Source organism: Bufo gargarizans, chromosome 10 (assembly GCF_014858855.1).
Source record: "Bufo gargarizans isolate SCDJY-AF-19 chromosome 10, ASM1485885v1, whole genome shotgun sequence".
Taxonomy (NCBI): Eukaryota; Metazoa; Chordata; class Amphibia; order Anura; family Bufonidae; genus Bufo; species Bufo gargarizans.
Genome location: NC_058089.1, coordinates 66,001,665 through 66,022,535, shown reverse-complemented (window position 1 = coordinate 66,022,535; position 20,871 = coordinate 66,001,665). Strand labels below are relative to the sequence as shown.

Below are 20,871 nucleotides of genomic sequence, written 5' to 3'. Positions count from 1 at the left end.
CTAGGGCCGCCTCTACTTCTTTTGCTGAAAGAAGTCTCCTTTCTCTGGATGTAATCTGTAAATTTTGCCTCCTGGAGCTCTGAATCTACCTTCATCTCCCACTACAGACTGGACACCAGGGTAGCTAAGTTTTCGGCCTTTGGGCAGACTATTCTTAGTTCTGACAGGCATGAGGGCCCTCCCTAGGGGTTCTTCTTGCTATATCCCCATCTGTGCTGCTGGTAGGACGTAAGGGAATCGTTCATTTCTAACGATAATTTGTTTTCCCTTAGTCCTAACAGCAGCACACAAATATCCCACCCTAGTAAAGTTATTCTTGCTATAAACACAGTGGGTTGGGGAGCGGTTCCCTCCCTTTGTAGGGGAGTAGAGTTTATTATTGGTACTTAGGCTCATTAAACTTCCGCCGGTCCTACCAGTCCATGGGAGGTAGTTAACCCCCATCTGTGCTGCTAAGGGAAAACAAATTATCGTTAGAAATTAACGATTGCTCAAATAACTCATTTGTAGGCTGTTGCTTAATGCGCTGTTTGATCTTTGAATAACAAAGTCTTAAAAAAACTTAGCAATGTAGTAGTTCTCTTGATAATGTAGCAGATTGTAACGTTGTAAATCATACGTTACCACTCCACGATATGTTTGTTATCACCAGCTTCTGTGTCGCCTCCTCTCCTATCAGCAATGTGGCTGGATCACGGGTCTCGCTTTTCCTGGTGTCCCACGTGGTGTCCCACGTGGTTTATAACTCAAAATTACGCCCGGCTTGCAGTGGATCTCTGCCTTCTCTATGATAGGCTATAGATAGGTAGAGTGCGCGTAGGTTTATCGAGTCAACTTCCAGGTTATAGGTGACGCATGCACTATATAATCAATGTCTCTTAGTCATATATGGTATGCTGGCTGATATAGTTCCCCCAAACGCGGTTTCAGAGCCACGTGGGTGTTAATAGCCATCTTGTTTGGTAAGTTTATATAGAACTATCAATACAACAATCTGGGCAGTATTAGTCCATAATGAGTATTGTTAGAAACCTGGACTGAACTTTAACCAGTTAGTGGGCTAGATAGTCATGTCTATAATTTCCCAAATGGGGATAGATCTTTTGCCATATAATCGTTGTGGGTACATACCACAATATATGAAGAAAAAATAAATGAAGAAAAAATAAATGAAGAAAAAAATAAAGAGATAGAAAAATATATAATACTTCAGCATATGGAAATATAAAAATATATAAAACGAGATTTTTGTATAACTTACCAGTAAAATCTCTTTCTCGCTCTTTCCTTGGGGGACACAGAAGACCTTGGGTATAGCTCATCTCCCTAGGAGGCGTGACACTAAGTGAAAACTGTTAAGCCCCTCCTCCACAGCTATACCCTCAGCCTGGAGAGAGAGACTGCCAGTTGCGTGTCCAAGTAGTAAGAAAAGGCAAAGTCCAACCAGTGGAAACAACAAGCCAACAACCCAACGGGTAAACAAAACTCGGAAACCGTGCAGAAAAAAACCAATGAATGGGTGGGTGCTGTGTCCCCCAAGGAAAGAGCGAGAAAGAGATTTTACTGGTAAGTTATACAAAAATCTCGTTTTCTCGCCCAATTTCCTTGGGGGACACAGAAGACCTTGGGACGTTCAAAAGCAGTCCAAGAGGGGAGGGACCACAGCACCAAGGCGAAGCACCCGAAGGCAGCAAGGAAATGCCACCTGCAAAAAACCAGGCGGCCCAAGGCAGCAACCGCCGCCGAAGCCAGAGTACGCACCCAGGTAAACCTGGTAAAGAGTGCAAGGAAGACCGTGGCCACCCTGCACAATGACATGGCTGAAGCCCATGCCTCCCGCCCCGGAGGCACCAACCGCTCTGGTGAAATGAACGGTGACACCATAAAAAACAGAGCCCTGCCCTTGAGCAGTAACCACAGCAATAGCCACGTGGTTAAGCGGAGGAAAGCACCCAGGAGCCGTGAACCTTGGCGCGGACCTCCTGGAAACAAGAGACAGAGCGTCGACAAGAGTCGGAGATGTCCAAGCAAAAAACTGCAGACACTTCAAGTAACAGAGTCCCAGTCGCAGGTCCAGGTCAGACTGGAGAAGACCGAATCACGGGAAGAGAAAGGCAGAATTGGGTGAATGCCCAGCTTCCAAAGAACCCCAGGGAAGACCCTAAGGCAGACAACAGAACCTGGACGAAGCACGGCCGGGAGCGAACACTAGTGTGCTCGCTGGACTCGTCTGGGCAGACGGAAGGAAATCCAATGCGAGTAAGCGCAAATCAGTGACACGGCAAAAAGGTTGCGAAAACTGGTCCCGTCGGCCCGAGCAACGCCGTCCCGAATCCACGCGGAGTGGGGGAGCAGATGGACAAACGGAAGGAACCGAAAGGGACCCGGCCAGTTTCCAACAGACTCCAGGACAAGTCAGGCTAAAGTCCTTGTCGTTGTAGCCACCACAGGAAGGTGTTCTACCGACCCGAAGAGGGGGCTTGAAGGGTAATCTTGACAGAAGAAAGTAGGCACGCCAGGTTACCGAGAAGGTAAAGTCCAAGCAGGACCAGCGCCCAGAATGGTAAAAGCAAGCTGCACCCAGCCGGAGGACAGAATGCGGCAAACCCAGTAATAGGCACACAGCTAGTACAGCCAGTGTGAACAATGGAGACAGTACGAGGTCATAAGGAACACCGGGACCATCCATATGAACAACCTTGGTCTCCCCAGGGGGGGAGGGCAGTGAAGGAACAGCCCCTGAAGCCTGGCCGGGCAGAAGCCACATCGGAGTGAAACTGACCCAGGAGAAGCCAAAACAGAGCCGTCGAGAGAAAATATAGCCGAGAAGACGGATGACACCCTCCAACCGCAAGGAGAAGTGGGCAACAGGGAAGCCACAGGACCGCTCAAAAAGCAGAACTCCGCTACTCCGAGATGTCCGGCTCACCAATTCGCAGAAGGCGAATACCCTAACGAATCGAAAGTGGAGGTCCCTGACCTCGGTAATCGAGCAACCAAGAGAAGTTGGGTGACCTGCTCAAAAAGAGCGGCTAGAACCTGGTAGCAAAACAAACTGAAGCACGGAGGGTGCCAACAGGAAGGACTCAAACCAAAACGCATCCAAGAGGAGGAATGGCAACAGGCGAGGGAACCGTAATCCGGCCAGAGCCAACGTAGACTGCGAGGGACGCTGGAGACAGCACTCTCGACCATGTGACCGCTTGCGCTGGGAAGCAACGCCACAGGGTAACTAATGGGTACGCATCCAGGAACCACAAACACTCCCCAGACGGAAGGGCCAACGAATATGGTGGATACCGTCACAACGGAAACACCAAATATACCCTCCGAACAGAGAACGGATACCACCCAGCTCGCTGCAGTAGAGAACAATAGAGCCCGTCCAGGCCAGGTGAACAGAAAGATCTCCTCAGAGAAGAGTGCCAGGCCGGCGGCAATCACCGTATCCCAAGAGAAAAAACGACAAGTCGCAGGAAGAATGGAGGCACATGTACAAGCAGCCCCATAAGCAGTGAGAAAGCCAACCCACCTACGGAAGGAGAAGGCATACACGGCCCAACAACGTACAGAGTAGCAGCCCCAAGAGCGTCCGCCCACTGCGAAATAGTCATACAGCAAGGAGGGCCAGCCACAGAGCCCCACAGAAGTGCAAAGTGCAACCGGAAGGGGGGACACACACAAGACTAGTATGGCATGCGACGGAGCGCAAGCAGTCTGCCCAGAAGAGAGGGCAATGTACTTGGCAAACAGTGCGGGCAGCAAGCGTGCAAAGCCCGCCCAACTAGGGGGTGATGCCCAAGACCAGCACCTACTTCAGAGAAGGAAGACATACCATATTCCGCCCAGAAGAGGGCCATGCACATGGCCCCACCGCATCCAGCAGGACGTCCACCTAGAGAAAAGGGGACATGCACAGGGTAAGCCTAGCATTAAGTGAGTGTGCAATAATCCACCAAACACCGAATTTTGTGAGAGTACAACTACTTCGCCAATGAATGGGGACAAGAACAAGTCCAGCACAGCACATACAAGGACAGGTGTGAGTCCTGTGAGCGTACAAAAAGTCCACCCATGGAATGAGGGGTGGTCACGCACAAGGCCAGCACCGTATCCAATGGGAGCGCAAGCATTTCACCCCACTTAGAGGCCAGCAACGTATCTGGTGAGAGTGCAGTATGCTACCCAGAAGGGGGAGCCATGCCCATGGCCAGTATTGCAACCAGGGAGAATGCGAGCACCCCGCCATGGATGGGGGTCAGGCACCTGGCCAGCAGCACACTGGCGAGAGAACAAACACGGTCAGTGAGAGCGTGTGTATTTTGCCTGAGGAAAGGAGACATGTCCATGGCCGGCAGCGAATCCAGTAAGAGTGCCGTACACCGCCCACGGAAGGGGGAACATGTACACGGCCGGCAGTGGATTTAGTGAGTTGCAAGCATCCCACCATGGAAGGGGGTCCTGCACGCGGCCAGCAACTTATCAGCGAGAGAACGACCCCAGTCAGTGAGGGAGTATGCATGGCGCTTGAGGGAAGAAGGCATGCCCAAGGCCGGCAGCGAATCCAATGAGAATGCAGCATACCGCCTATGGAAGGAGGTAATGCACACGGCCGGCTGCCCAGCACCATAACCAATAAAGTGCAGTATTCCGCCTAGAGGAAGGGGGTCATGCACAAGACCGCAGCGAATCCAGCTAGTGCAGCATTCCGCCCCTGGAAGGGGGTCATGCACAAGACCGGCAGCGAATCCAGTGAGTGCAGCATTCCGCCTATGGAAGGGGGTCATGCACAAGACCGGCAGCGAATCCAGTGAGTGCAGCATTCCGCCTATGGAAGGGGGTCATGCACAAGACCGGCAGCGAATCCAGTGAGTGCAGCATTCCGCCTATAGAAGGGGGTCATGCACAAGACCGGCAGCGAATCCAGTGAGTGCAGCATTCCGCCTATGGAAGGGGGTCATGCACAAGACCGGCAGCGAATCCAGTGAGTGCAGCATTCCGCCCATGGAAGGGGGTCATGCACATGGCCGGTATCAAATCCAGTGAGAGCAGCGATTTCGCCTATGGAAAGGAATCACGCACATGGCCGGTAGTGAATCCAGTAAAATTGCAGCGGTCCCCTATGGAAGGGGGTCGTGCACCAGACCAACACCGTATCTGGTGAGAGTGCAGAGTCCACCTATGGAAGGAGGACATGCACAAGACCGGCAACGAATCCAATGAGTGCAGCATTCCGCCTATGGAAGGGGGTTGTGCACATGGCCTGCAGCGAATCCAACGAGTGCAGCGTTCTCGTGCACATGGCCAACACCGTATTTGGTGAGAGTGCAGTATTCCAGCTAAGCGGGGGGTCATACACCAGGCAAGCCTGCAGCCCGAGAGAGTGCAGTATCCTCCCGCCTAGGAAGGGGTTGTCTGCACATGGCAATTACCATAGCTGGAGGGCGCATGCACTTGGCCAGCGCTGCATCCCGGAGAGGGCCAAAGAAGGGAAACATGCACCAGCCGGGGAGTGCGACACCATGCCGCTCATGGAAGGAGCACGCATACAGGCGGCGCTACTGAGATAAGGCTGCAGCGTCCTGCGCAGCGCACAAGAAATCCATTAACTTAACCATGTCATGCATTCCCAAATAAAAAATAGCCTCACTGAGGCAGAAAGAAGTGCCACCATACAGGTGCCCAGCATAAAGTAGAGGGGGGGGGGGGGCGCGCCAGCCATATAGGCCCATCAGCCGAATAAAACAAACAAAAGCACGGGGGCCGGTACCCGAAGGGTTAACAGCCACCAACCTGGAAGGGAGGAGGAGGCGGCGCCGCGATCCCCTGGGGGCGGGGAACCTCCAGGCGGGAAGAATTCGCGCCCGGAGAAGTTCCCGCCCCCTCCAACAGAGGCCGGAAGTTTGCGGCCTAGCAGGCCGTGAAGCCGGGGCCTAAATTTTCTGCGGCACCCGGCCGACCGGGGCCGCACAGGAAACCGGAGCGGACTGCCTGGACAAACCGGCCGCGGAAGCCCACCCCGCGGACCGGACGTCAGAGGCCCGGGTGGAGCGCCGGAATGCGGCCCAGTAGGCCCGGAGCCTGGACCTAAATTTACGGCGCCCGGCCGGCCGGAAGTCGCCGACGGCCGGCCGGAATCGTTGGAGCATCGTGCTCAAGCCAATGCCGGCCGCGGGAGTCTACCCCGCAGGCCGGAACAGTCGGGGGCCGGGAGAGTGCGGCCCAGCTCGGAGGTGCGGCCCAGCAGGCCGGGAAGAAGCGCCGGAGGTGCGGGCGCCCAAGCAGCACTGCCTTCAGGAAAAGGCCCCCGGTCCAGAGCAGCGCATCGGTGAGGGGATGGGGGGACCCTGAGACCGGGTGCCCGTGAGGATGTGAGCACAGCGTTCCAGGAGGGACGCTGAGAAGTGAAGGGAGACTGCCTATTCGCAGCATTCTGCTGCTAAAATGTCCCATGAGGGCCAGAAGGGAGGAGAGGGAGCAGGGAGTGGAATGTCGCCCCGCAGCACCCCAGGGGCCAGCCTAGGTCCAGCAGTGACCGAAGGGTCCAAGTATGGGGGGTCAGGCACGCAGGAGACCAGGGTGGGGGGTGGGGGACGTAGGGCTGGAGAAGCCACTCTCTCACCATAGTCGTCTTCACCCTCAGTCCATTCCAGCAGGGTCGCCCCTTCAGCTACTGGCACCGCAGTGGCAGGACGCTGGGAGAGGGACTTGGCGTGCGGGCGACCCTTGCGCTGGCGGGATGTAGGGAAGCTGGGCTGCCCTGATCCACCTTGTCTTCTGTGGGGGAGGCAGCAGTGCGGATGACCGGCACTGGCGCAGCTCAACCCCGGGAGAAACAGAGAGGTCTAGTGCGACTCTGTTGTCCCTGATGATCTGGAACAAAAAGAAAAGAAAAAAGTAAAAATCAAAATTTAAACAAGGAGAAAACAGCCCTGCAGTAGCAGGGAGTGTCTTGCCTCCTTGGACACTAAGCAAAAACTGGCAGTCTCTCTCTCCAGGCTGAGGGTATAGCTGTGGAGGAGGGGCTTAACAGTTTTCACTTAGTGTCACGCCTCCTAGGGAGATGAGCTATACCCAAGGTCTTCTGTGTCCCCCAAGGAAATTGGGCGAGAAATATATATATCCAGCATATAGAAATAATTTAAAAAAAAATCGATTTCAAATATAAAAGTCAAAAAATAAATAATAAATCGCACTTGTGCTAAATTTGCCTTGAACATATTGCTGCTTTAAAAAGATCTAATTAGTAGGTACCATTTTTCATAAAATAAGATATAATATAATACAATAGGATGTGCTCCTGAAATAAATACTAAGATAAATAATGAACTGCATTGTTTATTTAGTGAGATATCTCTCTTATGTCTTTTGTATATGTGAGGTGTCTTACATAGATTGGAGGTTTGGAAATGGGGGTGGGTCCCATCCTCAAATGGCACCCATCCCAGGTCTACAGGAAACCAAAAAGCTTGCCGGCTTCCTCATTGCACCTGCGCCGAACACTAAACGGGACGGCGAGGGCGCGGGATTTGCAGGGTTGGAGGAGACCAAGGATGTCAATCAAGTTTACCAGGACATTTCAAATGGTGAGAAAACGGAGAGTACGGCCTGCGCCTGCGCGATCATCAACCTCCTGAGGGAAACAGCCTCAAAAGTCTCACTGGGCATGCACCGAGCCCAGTGATGTGACCTGAGCGCTATTGCCCTCAGGACGTTGATGATCGCGCAGGCGGTACTGCGCCTGCGCGAGTTTTCTGGCCGCAGAAAGGAAGGAGGACGGGGCATTTCTATAAGGTAGATTATGACGTGGGGAGGGGGCAGAACCGTTTGCCGGGCTGTGGGAGGTGTTTTGATGATCAGGAGGCTGTCTTGGGCACTGCAGGGGGCGTCACTGGGCACCGGAGATTGAAAAAAACGCACCTTGGACCCTAATTGGCATAACATAAAAATCGCTTTTATATCAAAACTACCAAACGAAAATAAGTAAAAAGAAGACTGCTGGAAATAGGGTACTTTAGTCAACATAGCGATGGTGCCAGCTTAAAATGCTAAAAGCAGGTGACAGAATCCCTTTAAGGTTTTTAGAAAAATTTGTGATCCTACAGTTCTTACATCTAGGGCATCTATAAAATCCCTGGAGTGATAGCCAACTAGATTTGATTTGCAAAGGTGTCTTTTTAATTGAAGGTGCTATTTGTAAACCCAGATTAGTAGCTCTCATGTATGTAGTTAGATGACTTATTGATAGTAAAGGTCCTATCAATTTATCTCCCAGGAGGTGATGACAGTGTTTTCTAATGATCTTTTCTATAGTCTTATAATGAGCATTAAATGGTAATATTATACATATCTTAGCCGCATTTTTAGTCTCATTTTTAGTTATCTTCTTGTTGGAAATGAAAAAGTCATCCCTATTCATCGTTCTTACTTTGTTTAATGAAGCCTCTACTATTTCTATTAACCACTACAGGACCGCCGCACGCAGGATTGCGTCCTGGCGGCGGCCCTGTTATTCCTCCTGGACGCGCCGGGGCGTCATCTCACGAGATGCGAGATTTCCTGTGAACGCGCGCACACAGGCACTGCAGGTAAACGAGCTGATCTACAGCCTGCCAGCGGCGATCGTTCGCTGGCAGGCTGTAGATGCTATTTTTTTTATTTTTTTTATAACCCCTAAAAGGTATATTAGACACTGTTTTGATAACAGCGTCTAATATACCTGCTACCTGGTCCTCTGGTGGTCCCTTTTGCTTGGATCGACCACCAGAGGACACAGGCAGCTCTGTAAAGTAGCACCAAACACCACTACACTACACCCCCCGTCACTTATTAACCCCTTATTAACCCCCTGATCACCCCATATAGACTCCCTGATCACCCCCCTGTCATTGATCACCCCCCTGTAAGGCTCCAATCAGACGTCCGTATGTGTTTTGTGGATCCGCGGTGTCCGTGTTTTGCGGATCCGCAGATCCGCAAAACACATACGGACGTCTGAATGGAGCCTTACAGGGGGGTGATCAATGACAGGGGGGTGATCACCCCATATAGACTCCCTGATCACCCCCCTGTCATTGATCATCCCCCTGTAAGGCTCCATTCAGACGTCCGTATGTGTTTTACGGATCCGCAGAGTCTAAATGAGTAAAAATTTTTAGACATTTATATTCCAGACTTCTTCTCACGCTTTAGGGCCCCTAAAATGCCAGGGCAGTACAAACATCCCACAAATGACCCCATTTCGGAAAGTAGACACCCCAAGGTATTCGCTGAGGGGCATATTGAGTCCATGAAAGATTGAAATTTTTGTCACAAGTTAGCGGAAAGGGAAATCAATTTCCGCTAACTTGTGCCAAAAAAAAAACTTCTATGAACTCGCCATGCCCCTCACGGAATACCTTGGGGTGTCTTCTTTCCAAAATGGGGTCACATGTGGGGTATTTATACTGCCCTGGCATTTTAGGAGCCCTAAAGCGTGAGAAGTCTGGAGTCCAAATGTCTAAAAATGCCCTCCTAAAAGGAATTTGGGCCCCTTTGCACACCTAGGCTGCAAAAAAGTGTCACACATGTGGTATTGCCGTACTCAGGAGAAGTTGGGCAATGTGTTTTGGTGTGTCTTTTTACATATACCCATGCTGAGTGAGAGAAATATCTCTCTAATGACAACTTTGTAAAAAAAAAAAAAAAAGGGAAAAGTTGACTTTTAGAGAGATATTTCTCTCACCCAGCATGGGTATATGTAAAAATACACCCCAAAACACATTGCCCTACTTCTGAGTACGGCGATACCACATGTGTGACACTTTTTTGCAGCCAAGGTGGGCAAAGGGGCCCAAATTCTAAAGAGCACCTTTAGGATTTCACAGGACATTTTTAACACATTTGGATTTCAAACTACTTCTCACGCATTAGGGCCCCTAAAATGCCAGGGCAGTATAACTACCCCACAAGTGACCCCATTTTGGAAAGAAGACACCCCAAGGTATTTCTTGATGGGCATAGTGAGTTCATGGAAGTTTTTATTTTTTGTCACAAGTTAGTGGAAAATGAGACTTTGTAAGGAAAAAAATAAATAAAAAATCATAATTTTCCACTAACTTGTGCAAAAAAAATAAAAAAATTCTAGGAACTCGCCATGCCCCTTACGGAATACCTTGGGGTGTCTTCTTGCCAAAATGGGGTCACTTGTGGGGTATTTATACTGCCCTGGCATTTTAGGGGCCCTAATGCGTGAATACTCAGAAGAAGTTGGGCAATGTGTTTTGGGGTGTCTTTTTACATATACCCATGCTGGGTGAGATAAATATCTCTGTCAAATGACAACTTTGTATAAGAAAAATGGGAAAAGTTGTCTTTTAGCGAGATATTTCTCTCACCCAAAAAAATCATCATTTTCCGCTAACTTAACAAAAAAATTAAAAGTTCGATGAACTCACTATGCCCATCAGCAAATACCTTAGGGTGTCTACTTTCTGAAATGGGGTCATTTGTGGGGTGTTTGTACTGTCTGGCCATTGTAGAACCTCAGGAAACATGACAGGTGCTCAGAAAGTCAGACCTGATTCAAAATGCGGAAATTCACATTTTTGTACCATAGTTTGTAAACGCTATAACTTTTGCGCAAACCAATAAATATAAACTTATTGCATTTTTGACATGTAGAACAATAAATTTTGAGAAAAAATTATATAGAAATGTAGTAAAAAAAAAAAATTACAACTGAAATTGAAAAATTGCATTAAAAAAAAAAAGGTAAATTTTGATTAATAACAAAAAAAGTTCAAATGTCAGCAGCAATGAAATACCACCAAATGAAAGCTCTATTTGGGAGAAGAAAAGGAGGTAAAATTCATTTGGGTGGTAAGTTGTATGACTGAGCAATAAACCGTGAAAGTAGTGTAGTGCAGAATTGTAAAAAGTGGTCTGGTCATTAAGGGGGTTTAAGCTAGGGGAGCTGAGGTGGTTAAGTAGTCCTTTACAAGAAACTGTTGTTTTAAATCGTTGGCTTCGTGTTCTAAATTGACTGGTTGGAATATTGTTTAGCCATCTGGGAAGGTGGCAACTAGAATATAGAATGTAAATGTTTTTCATAACCGGTTTCTGATCTGTATTACTAATTAGTTCATTCCCATAGATCTTCACTGTTAAATCCAAAAATTCTACATGAGTACGGCTTATGTTTGTAGAAATTCTCAAGTTCCCATCATTATCTTTAATTTCTTTAAGAAAATTTTGTATGTTCTCCATATTCTGCCATATAAATATAATATTGTCTATGTAACGGCGCCATAGCACCAGGCTCTTTCCCAGCTTAGGCCCAATGACCTCCCATTCCCACTGTGCCATAAAGATGTTTTCATAGCTGGGGGCGAAAATGGTTCCCATAGCGGTACCCCGCTTTTGTAAAAAATAATCTGATTCAAATATGAAATAATTATGTGTTAGAATAAAGTTAATGCCCTCTATGACAAATTCAATTTGATCCTTATGTAAAGCCTCATTGTAATTCAACTGTTTCCTTAATGCATCCATTCCCTGGCTGTGATCAATGATGGTATATAGGGAATTCACATCCATCGTGCCTAATAACCGATTCTGGTATTCTATTTGTTCAAATGTTGCTAAGATATCTGTTGTGTCTTTTATGTAGGATGGTAGTTGTTTGACTGTTGGTTGTAGAATACGGTCTATATATTGAGATAAATTAGAAGTGACTGATCCGATACCTGAGATAATCGGTCTACCTGGTGGATTTATTGGATACATAGTAACATAGTATATAAGGCCGAAAAAATACATCTGTCCATCCAGTTCAGCCTGTTATCCTGCAAGTTGATCCAGAGGAAGGCAAAAAAAAAAAAAAAAAAAATGTGAGGTACAAGCCAATTTTCCCCACTTAAGGGGGGGGGGGGGCGGAATTCCTTCCCGACTCCAATAAGGCAATCAGAATAACTCCCTGGATCAACAACCCCTCTCTAGTAGCTATAGCCTGTAATATTATTACACTCCAGAAATTCATCCAGGCCCCTGTTGAAATCTTTTATTGTACTCACCATCACCACCTCCTCAGGCAGAGAGTTCCATAGTCTCACGGCTCTTACCGTAAAGAATCCTTTTCTATGTTTGTGTACAAACCTTCTTTTCTCCAGACGCAGAGGGTATCCCCTCGTCACAGTCCTAAGGATAAATAGATGATGGGAGAGATCTCTGTACTGACCTGCGATATGTTTATACATTGTTATTAGATCTCCCCTCAGTCATCTTTTTTTCTAAAGTGAATAACCCTAATGTTGATAATCTTTCAGGGTACTGTAGTTGCCCTATTCTAGTTATTACTTTAGTTGCCCTCCTCTGAACCCTCTCCAGCTCTGAAATGTCTGCCTTGTTCACAGGAGCCCAGAACTTTACACAGTACTCCATGTGTGGTCTGGTGATTTGTAAAGTGGTAGGACTATGTTCTCATCACGGGGATCTATGCCCCTTTTGATGCAACCCATTATCTTATTGGCCTTGGCAGCAGCTGCCTGACACTGGTTTTTACTGCTTAGTTTGCTATTAAAATTTCTAGGTCCTTTTCCATGTCAGTGTTACCGAGTGTTTTACCATTTAGTATGTACTGGTGACTTGCATTATTCCTTCCCATGTGCATAACCTTACATTTGTCAGTGTTAAACCTCATCTGCCACTTCTCTGCCCAAGCCTCTAATCTATCCAGATCCATCTGTAGCTGTACAGTGTCCTCTTCAGTGTTAATTACTTTACACAGTTTAGTGTCAACTGCAAAAATTGATATTTTACTGTGCAAGCCTTCTACAAGATCATATTAAAGAGAATAGGGCCCAATACAGACCCCTGATTTTTATGAATTTTAGGTAAAAATCACTAATGAGAGCAATGTAGTGTACTGGCTCAGTAAGCACTCCAAAAATCAAAAGAACCATGTAACCCAGAGGGGGAAGTGACAATTACTTAAAACATAACTTTTACTGATGAATATTAAAAAGAAAACAAAACCACTTTGTGATGCATCAATGATAAAAACCAAGGATTCAATACTGGTAGCCCAACACTGGTAGAAAAGTAGAATAAATGTATCCTGCTCCACTTAGGGATAGGTGCGAGCAGTCTTACTAGAACCAATACATGTAGTGGGACCAGATTCTCCTGGAGGTATCGGTGGTGGCAATCCTAGATGGAGATGTGGTATCAGTCTGGTGGAACAAGCCAGGGGTATAGGACAGGGTCAGTGCAAGTGGAGGAGCTCTGTACCTGTGGGCCCTATTATGCCCTACTTGAGGGGAAGGGGTCTATTAAAGTCCTACCTGTCTATACAGAACAACCTGCCCCAAAAGGGGCAAACCGCGTCTGGATAGATGTCCCTGCTCGGGCCTAGTCCCTGGTTCTAGATGCTAATAAACACCTTATTGAGCTCCTAATAACATCCCAATGTGGCACGTTTCTGTCTGTGTCAACTCTTTAAGGGATATAATGTACAAAGGAACCACTGCAGCCTAGCAGTGGTAGGGAGGTAGCATTAGATGGTTGCCTGGATACCCATGTAATCTTGGTAAAGGTTTTTGTGACCTGTTTATGTTTACAGGCAATGCAGTTACCGCATCTGTAGCATCCTATGACATTGGAACGCAGCCAGGTTGAATATTGATAGACGTGAAATGGCTGTGGACCAAACTGTCACGCAGACTCCAACCGCGTCTGTATGTAACCTGGGGGTAATCACCTATTACTTCCCCTAAGTCAGGATCCATTTTTAAAATCTCCCAATGACGTTGGAAAATTGGTCTGACCTGTTGTGACTCCCTATCAAAAGATGTGATAATGCGTATCGCTCTGGGGCTTGGTTTCTGGACTGATTGGGGGTAAGTAAGGAGGATCTGTGCTGGGTCAAGGCTGCTCTGTATGCGGGTCTGAGTACTGCATCTGGATACCTCTCTGTTGAAAACAGAGCAGCCTGTTCATCTGAAAGGTAAGATGTATGCGATCAGCCTTATGGCTGATCGCATACATGTGCCGCGGGTCTCTGCTATTTAAAATAGCAGAAACCCCGCGGCTGAGGCGCCCGCTTCGTTATTTTATGTTTAGGGAACGGAGCTATGACGTACAGCTACATCATTGGTCCTTCAAGGGTTATAAAAAGAATAGCTGAACATATCTTGAATATTGCAAAAGGTTATGTACAACATTCAGTATCGAAGCATTTTAAGGACCACCACAATAAAGACCCATCATTACTTACATTTGTGGCCTTTAAAATAATTAGAAGACATTGGAGAGGTGGGAATCATTTAGCGAAGATGTCGAGAATGGAATCTAGGAGAATCTTTGAGTTCGACACCATGATCCCCAGAGGTGAATGCAGAGATGGAACTTTTTGGTTTCCGGTAGAACTGGGATGGGTGCCCTTTGAGGACGGGACATCGAGTGTCCGGCTGTTTACCAGCACCTCGATCTCCTCTCCTTGGAGGGCCCCACCCCCATTTCCAAACCTCCAATCTATGTAAGACACCTCACGTATACAAAAGACATAAGAGAGATATCTCACTAAATAAACAATGCAGTTCATTATTTATCTTAGTATTTATTTCAGATGCACATCCTATAGTATTTCTACTGCTCTCTATTGGTACTATTACTATTTCTTTTCAGCTATTACTATCACTCACTAATTATTTACTGCTGCTTATAATATCTACTGCTGCTGCTTATTATGTACTGCAGCTAATATTATCTGCTGACGCTAAAGCTGTTAGGTTTTACTATTAATGATTTTATTTTTTTTGACTTTTTATTGTCTATTATTTTACAAAGGGTAAGACCTATGACGTGTACACGTGCGATTTTTTTTTTTTTTAATCTTGAACTTTTTTTGTGTGTTTTTTTTGCTACATAATGTGTGAATAAATTTGTTTATAATTCCTCATTCTTATGTAGTCCATGCGACATCCGATATTAGAGTGCCATCCATTATTTTAACCTTTTATTATTTGCTAATTGTATAGGCGATGAGTACGCCTAAGATTGAGTACCTATATCCAACGGTCTGAAATAGGTGAGCCGCTGACATAAATTTGATATAGTCCCATATACTGTAGGTGGTTAATGTGTTAAAAGTTGATTTAAGTGTACCCACATTTCAAGAATCATAGTATTCATCTGGAACATATAGACCTTAGTAGGCAGCTTAGGCTAGTTTTACACTAGTCTTAAAACAATCCATAGCCAGATACTGCCGTTCTCCACCTGAGCCCGTTGACTATCATGAGGTCTCACCTGTTTCCGGTGCAGGACTTGGATGGACAAAAAACGACTGTTTTGGATACGATGAACTCCGGCAGGCTGTTCCTCTGCCAGAGCAGCCAGCTGGATGGTTTTAAAGGCTATGTACACCTTCATGTGTAATTATTTTTTATGACTGTATTTTACTCATTTTGGACTAAAAATCTTTTTTTTGTCTATTGGTCTATATTAAATATATTGATCCTTTCTGGCACAAAGGGTTAACTGTTTTTCTAGCTATGTGAATGGTACTTTCACTTTGTGCCAGTCATCTAATAACCCTTATCTCTAAATTACTAAGAGGTCATAAACACTTAAAGGGGTTGTCTTACTTTAGTAAGTGGCATTTATTATGTAGGTAAAGTTAATACAAGGCACTTACTAATATATTGTTATTCATATTGCTGGCTGGATCACATTTTACACTGCTTGATTCCATGGTTACGCCCACCCTGCAATCCATCAGTGGTGGTCGTGCTTGCACAATATAGGAAAAAGCACTAGCCTATGTGCGCTCCCATGGTCCCGGCCACCAGAGAGGCTGACACTATTTTCTGTAGTGTGTAAGCATGACCACCACTGATGTATTGCAGGGTGGTATGTAACCTTGGAAACGAGGAGTGTATAATGTGATGGAAAAATGAATTCAACCAGCAAAGGATGCAATATGGACAATCATAATACATTAGTAAGTGCCTTGTATTAACTTTCTCTACATGATAAATGTCACTTGCTGAAGTGAGACAACCCCTTTAAGCCACATTTTTATCAGTAAAATAAGAACTGAGCTGTAATGAGTGTTTTTAAAGTCAGAGATCAAAGATAAGGAGCTCAAGCAGAGATACAATTCAGATCCTGCTACTAGATAAGCTCAAAGCTGTGCAGGCAAAAGCACTCAAAACTTTTAATAAAGACCAATTGACAAAAAGATTTTTAGCTCCAAATGACTAAAATGCAATAATAAAAAAAAAAAAATGCTCCCAAAGGTGTACATAGCCTTTAATCTCTTCCAGACACAGGGCGTACAGGTACGCCCTCATGTCCTGGTACTTAAGGACAAAAGGCGTACCCACTCAGGATCGCTTCTGATTGGTAGGAGGGCGGGCCGGCGGCATATTCAAATCATAGCAGCGCTCCTCTCCTCCTCCTTTTGTGTCCGGAGCCCGAGGAGAGAGGAGCGCTGCCTGCACATGTCGCATCTGAGCCAGCATCTGTGCCCCAGCACCCATCCTGTGCCACCCCCATCTTTATCACCAGGTAATTAGGGAAAGTATAGGGAAAGGTTGGGCTAGGCAGGGATATAAAAGGGAAAGTTAGTGGTAACCCTGTGTGACCCTAAAACCCCCAGGGGTGCTGCTGCTTACACCCCCCCCCCCCCCCACAACTTTTTTTGGGCGCAGGCATTTTTATTTTATTTTTTTGTGCATACGCTGACTGTGGCCGGCACTCTTAGCGTCCCGGCCACTGTTAGCGCATTGCACACCCCACCGCTGATCAACTTCGGCCGGTTGATCAGCGGTTTAGATTTTTTTTTTTACCCTTTTTTTAGTTAGTCTTTTTTTTTTTTCTGTTAGTTTTAGGGATAAAGTACGCAGACACCCGTGCCCCCCCCCCCCCCCCCCCCACACACACACACACACACACACACACACACCAAATAAATATTTACACACACACACATACACACGCAGACACACACTCCCCTATGGCCCGCCAGACGTTCTCGGCCGAGGAGGCATACGCCCAGCTTGCCTCCGACTCAGAGAGTCCCAGTGAGGGTGAGGATGAACCCAATTTCCTGTTGTCATCCGCGTCCTCTTCATCATCTAGCGATGATGATGAGTTCCCAAGGCGGCGGAGACGCCGCCAGGTGGAGCAAGGGGACCGACATGCTAGGGACCCTGTGGCTCAGCCTAGTATGAGCAGCTCTGGGGCTCGTACTAGTTTTCGCCCACCAGTTAAATGCACCGGAGCACCCTGCCGGTGAACTTGTCTGGTGTACCCCAGAGCGATATGAGCCCGTGATTCCTGATTTTGTAGGCCAATCAGGAATCTAGATTTCCACTGTGGGCTACACTGAATATGGCTTTTTTGGGCATTTTTCCAGTGACCCACTGGTAAATCTGATGGTGGAGCAGGCAAATCTGTACGCCCAACAGTTCGTTGCTCAACACGCCATCCCCTGCACGCCATCCCCTGAAGAAGCCGTTTGTACGGCGAAACATGTAGGGATGCAGGAGTAACATTGATTTTTAGTTCAATATTGGAGAGAGGGGAACCCCAACAGGGGAGAAAGTTTATATAGTAAAATAAGAGCCGAGATATTAAATAGACTGACAGATAGGAGTAGGATACATGAAGAGAAGGGAGACAGCCCTGAGAAGATATCAGGCACCCCGATAAGGAATAAGTCCGTATGTCAGTACTATACATAATTCCCATCTCTCCAATATTTGAGGAATTTTAAATTTAGAGTGGAAATAAATAAATATTTTAAAATGAACCATTAAAATGTATGTTTTATGAAAACAATTAGTCAGTGAGGTGAGAAAAAGTCACACTTCGGTCCTAGTGACCACTGAACTTCATATATATATAGAAATATAGTGTGACCACCTCCTGAAGGACCCAAAAGTTTGTTGAATAAATAATTGCTCAACACCCGGCTCCTTTTTGGCTAGGCCTGGTGGCTGGACGCCGGTCAGTGCACCCAAGATGAGGATATTTTGGGGCCTCGTGCTGCATATGGGCCTGGTCATCGTACTGGAGTGGGGACGTACTGGAGTGCGGGAGCATGTCATGGCCGTACTTTACAGTACGGCCATGACATGCTCCCGCTTTAAGGCCATCCGGAAATGTCTGCATTATTCAGATAATGCAGCATGTCCCCCCCAAGGTGATCCTATAAGATACGGCCGGTCATCGATCATTTTGTGGCAAAATTTGTACAGGCCTATTTACCTGGAAGGGAGGTCGCGGTTGATGAGTCTCTCATTGCGTTCAAGGGGAGACTCATTTTGCGCCAGTATGTTCCCTCAAAGCGGGCGAGGTATGGCGTGAAGCTGTACAAACTTTGTGAGAGAACCTCAGGGTACACTTATAAGTTTCGTGTGTACGAGGGGCGATATTCCCGTATTCAACCACCAGAATGTCCCCCCACTCTGGGTGTTAGCGGGAAACTTGTGTGGGACCTTATGTACCCACTGCTAGATAAGGGTTACCACCTTTACGTGAATAACTTTTATACTAGTATCCCCTTGTTCCAGTCCCTCGCCACCAGATCCAAGTCCACTTGTGGGTGGGACCGTGCAGAAAAATCAACGTGGCCTCCCTGCCCACCCCCTCCAGGTACCTATCCCCAGGGGTGCGACCCGTGCCCTTACCAGTGAAAACCTGTTGCTGGTCAGATATAAGGACAAGAAGGATGTCCTTGTACTGTCCACAATTCATGGTAACGGCATCACCCCTGTCCCTGTGCGAGGTACCGCGGCAACGGTTCTCAAGCCCGATTGTATCGTCGACTACAATCGGTATATGGGAGGAGTTGATCTCTCTGATCAAGTCCTCAAGCCATATACCATGCGCTAAACCCGGGTATAGTACAAAAAAGTTGTGGTCTACTTGATACAGGATGCCTTGTACAACTCTTTTGTGCTGTCCTGGAGCGCTGACAACACAGGGACATTCCTTCAGTTCTATGAGGCAGTCCTCAAGGGCCCTGATCTTTTTCGGACCGGGAAAGAGCAGGCTGGAGTACCTCGGGAACTGGAGGCGCCCGGATTGTCCCTGGCCAACACTTTCCAGGTGTGGTCCCCCATACTGGAAAGAAGGGACGAACCCCCAAAAAGTGCAGAGTGTGTCGCAGGAGGGGATACGGAAGAACACCACCACTCAGTGCAACACATGCCCCGATCATCCATGCCTCTGCATTGACAGTTGCTTCAGGGAGTATCACACTTCCATGGAGTACTAAATTTATATCCCAATTTAGCACTGAGATCGGATTAAAAAAAATGGTTCTCAGACTTGAGACACCATAAAATTTGGAAAAACTAAAATAATTAAAAAAAAGTATACAAATTAGGTATCGCTGCGTCGGTAATAATCTCCTCTATAAAAAATACCCCATGACCTAAGCCCCCAGATTAAAATGGTCCCAAAAAAAGGTGCAAAAAAAAAACAAAAAACTTTTTTTGTCACCTTACATAACAAAATTTTTAATAGCAAGCGATCAAAAAGTCATATAGCCCCCAAATAGTGCCAATAAAACCGTCCTCTCATCCCGCAAAAAATGAGCCCCTACATAAGATAACCGGCTAAAAAATAAAAAAAATAATGACTCTTAGACCTTAGAGATATACCCCAAAAAATTTTTGTATATCAAAAAGGATAATATAGTCTAAAACCTAAATAATTGTAAAAAAGTAGACTTATTAGGTATCGCCGCATCCGTAAGGATCTCCTCTATAAAAATACCCCATGATCTAACCCCCCCGATTAACACGGTCCCAAAAAAAAAACGGTGCCAAAACAGCTATTTTGGGCACTTTTCCATTTCAATCTGTGTTTTCCAGTAACAAAGCAAGGGTTAACAACCAAACAAAACTTAATATTTATTACCCTGACACTGCAGTTTACAGAAACGCCACATTTGTGGTCGTAAACTGCTGTATCACTAAAAGGCAGGGCGCAAAAGGAAAGAACCGACATGGTTTCTGGAAGGCCGATTTTGATGGCTTTTTTTTATTGACACCATGTCCCTTTTGAAGCCCCCCTGATGCCCCCCTAGAGTAAAAACTCCCTAAAAGTTACCGCATCTAAGAAACTACCCCTCTCAAGGTATTAAAAACGGATTTTACAAACGTTATTAACCCTTTAGGTGTTCCTCAACAGTTAATGGAGATGACATTTCAGAATTTCAATTTTTCGTAACCTTACCTCACAAAAATGTAATCCCGTAGTTTCCAAAATGGGATCACTTTTAGGGAGTTTCTACTCCAGGGGTGCATCAGGGGGGTTGAAACAGGACACAGTGTAAATAAACCGCATAAATAAACCTCATAAAATGTGGCAAAAAAATGAAATTTTCTAATTTCATCCCCATTTGCCAATAACTCTTGTGCAAAATCAGTTTTGAATACCTTGAGGGGTGTAGTTTCTAGAATGCGCTCATTTTTGGGTGGTTTCTATTATATAAGCCTCACAAAGTGACTTCAGACCTGAACTGGTCCCTATAATTTCGGTTTTTGAAAATTTCAGAGAAATTTCAAGATTTGCTTCCAAACTTCTAAGCCTTGTAACATCCCCAAAATATAAAATATCATTCCCCAAATGATCCAAACATGAAGTAGACATATGGGGAATGTAAAGTAATAACTATTTTTGTAGGTATTACTATGTGTTATAGTAGAGAAATTGAAACTTGAAATTAGCATTTTTTTTCTAATTTTTGGTAATTTTTTATTTATTTTTTATAAATAAAAAAGATTTTTTTTACTTCATTTTACCAGTGTCATGAAGTACAATATGTGACGAAATAACAATCTCAGAACGGCTTGGATAAGTGAAAGCGTTTTA

General features: G+C 46.2%; 1 protein-coding gene across 3 annotated transcripts in view; it reads left to right on the top strand.

The window, feature by feature from the left end:
- Positions 1–20,871, top strand: part of LOC122920677 (FGF1 intracellular binding protein) — a 138,906-nt gene that overhangs the window by 75,425 nt on the left and 42,610 nt on the right. The window lies entirely within an intron of this gene.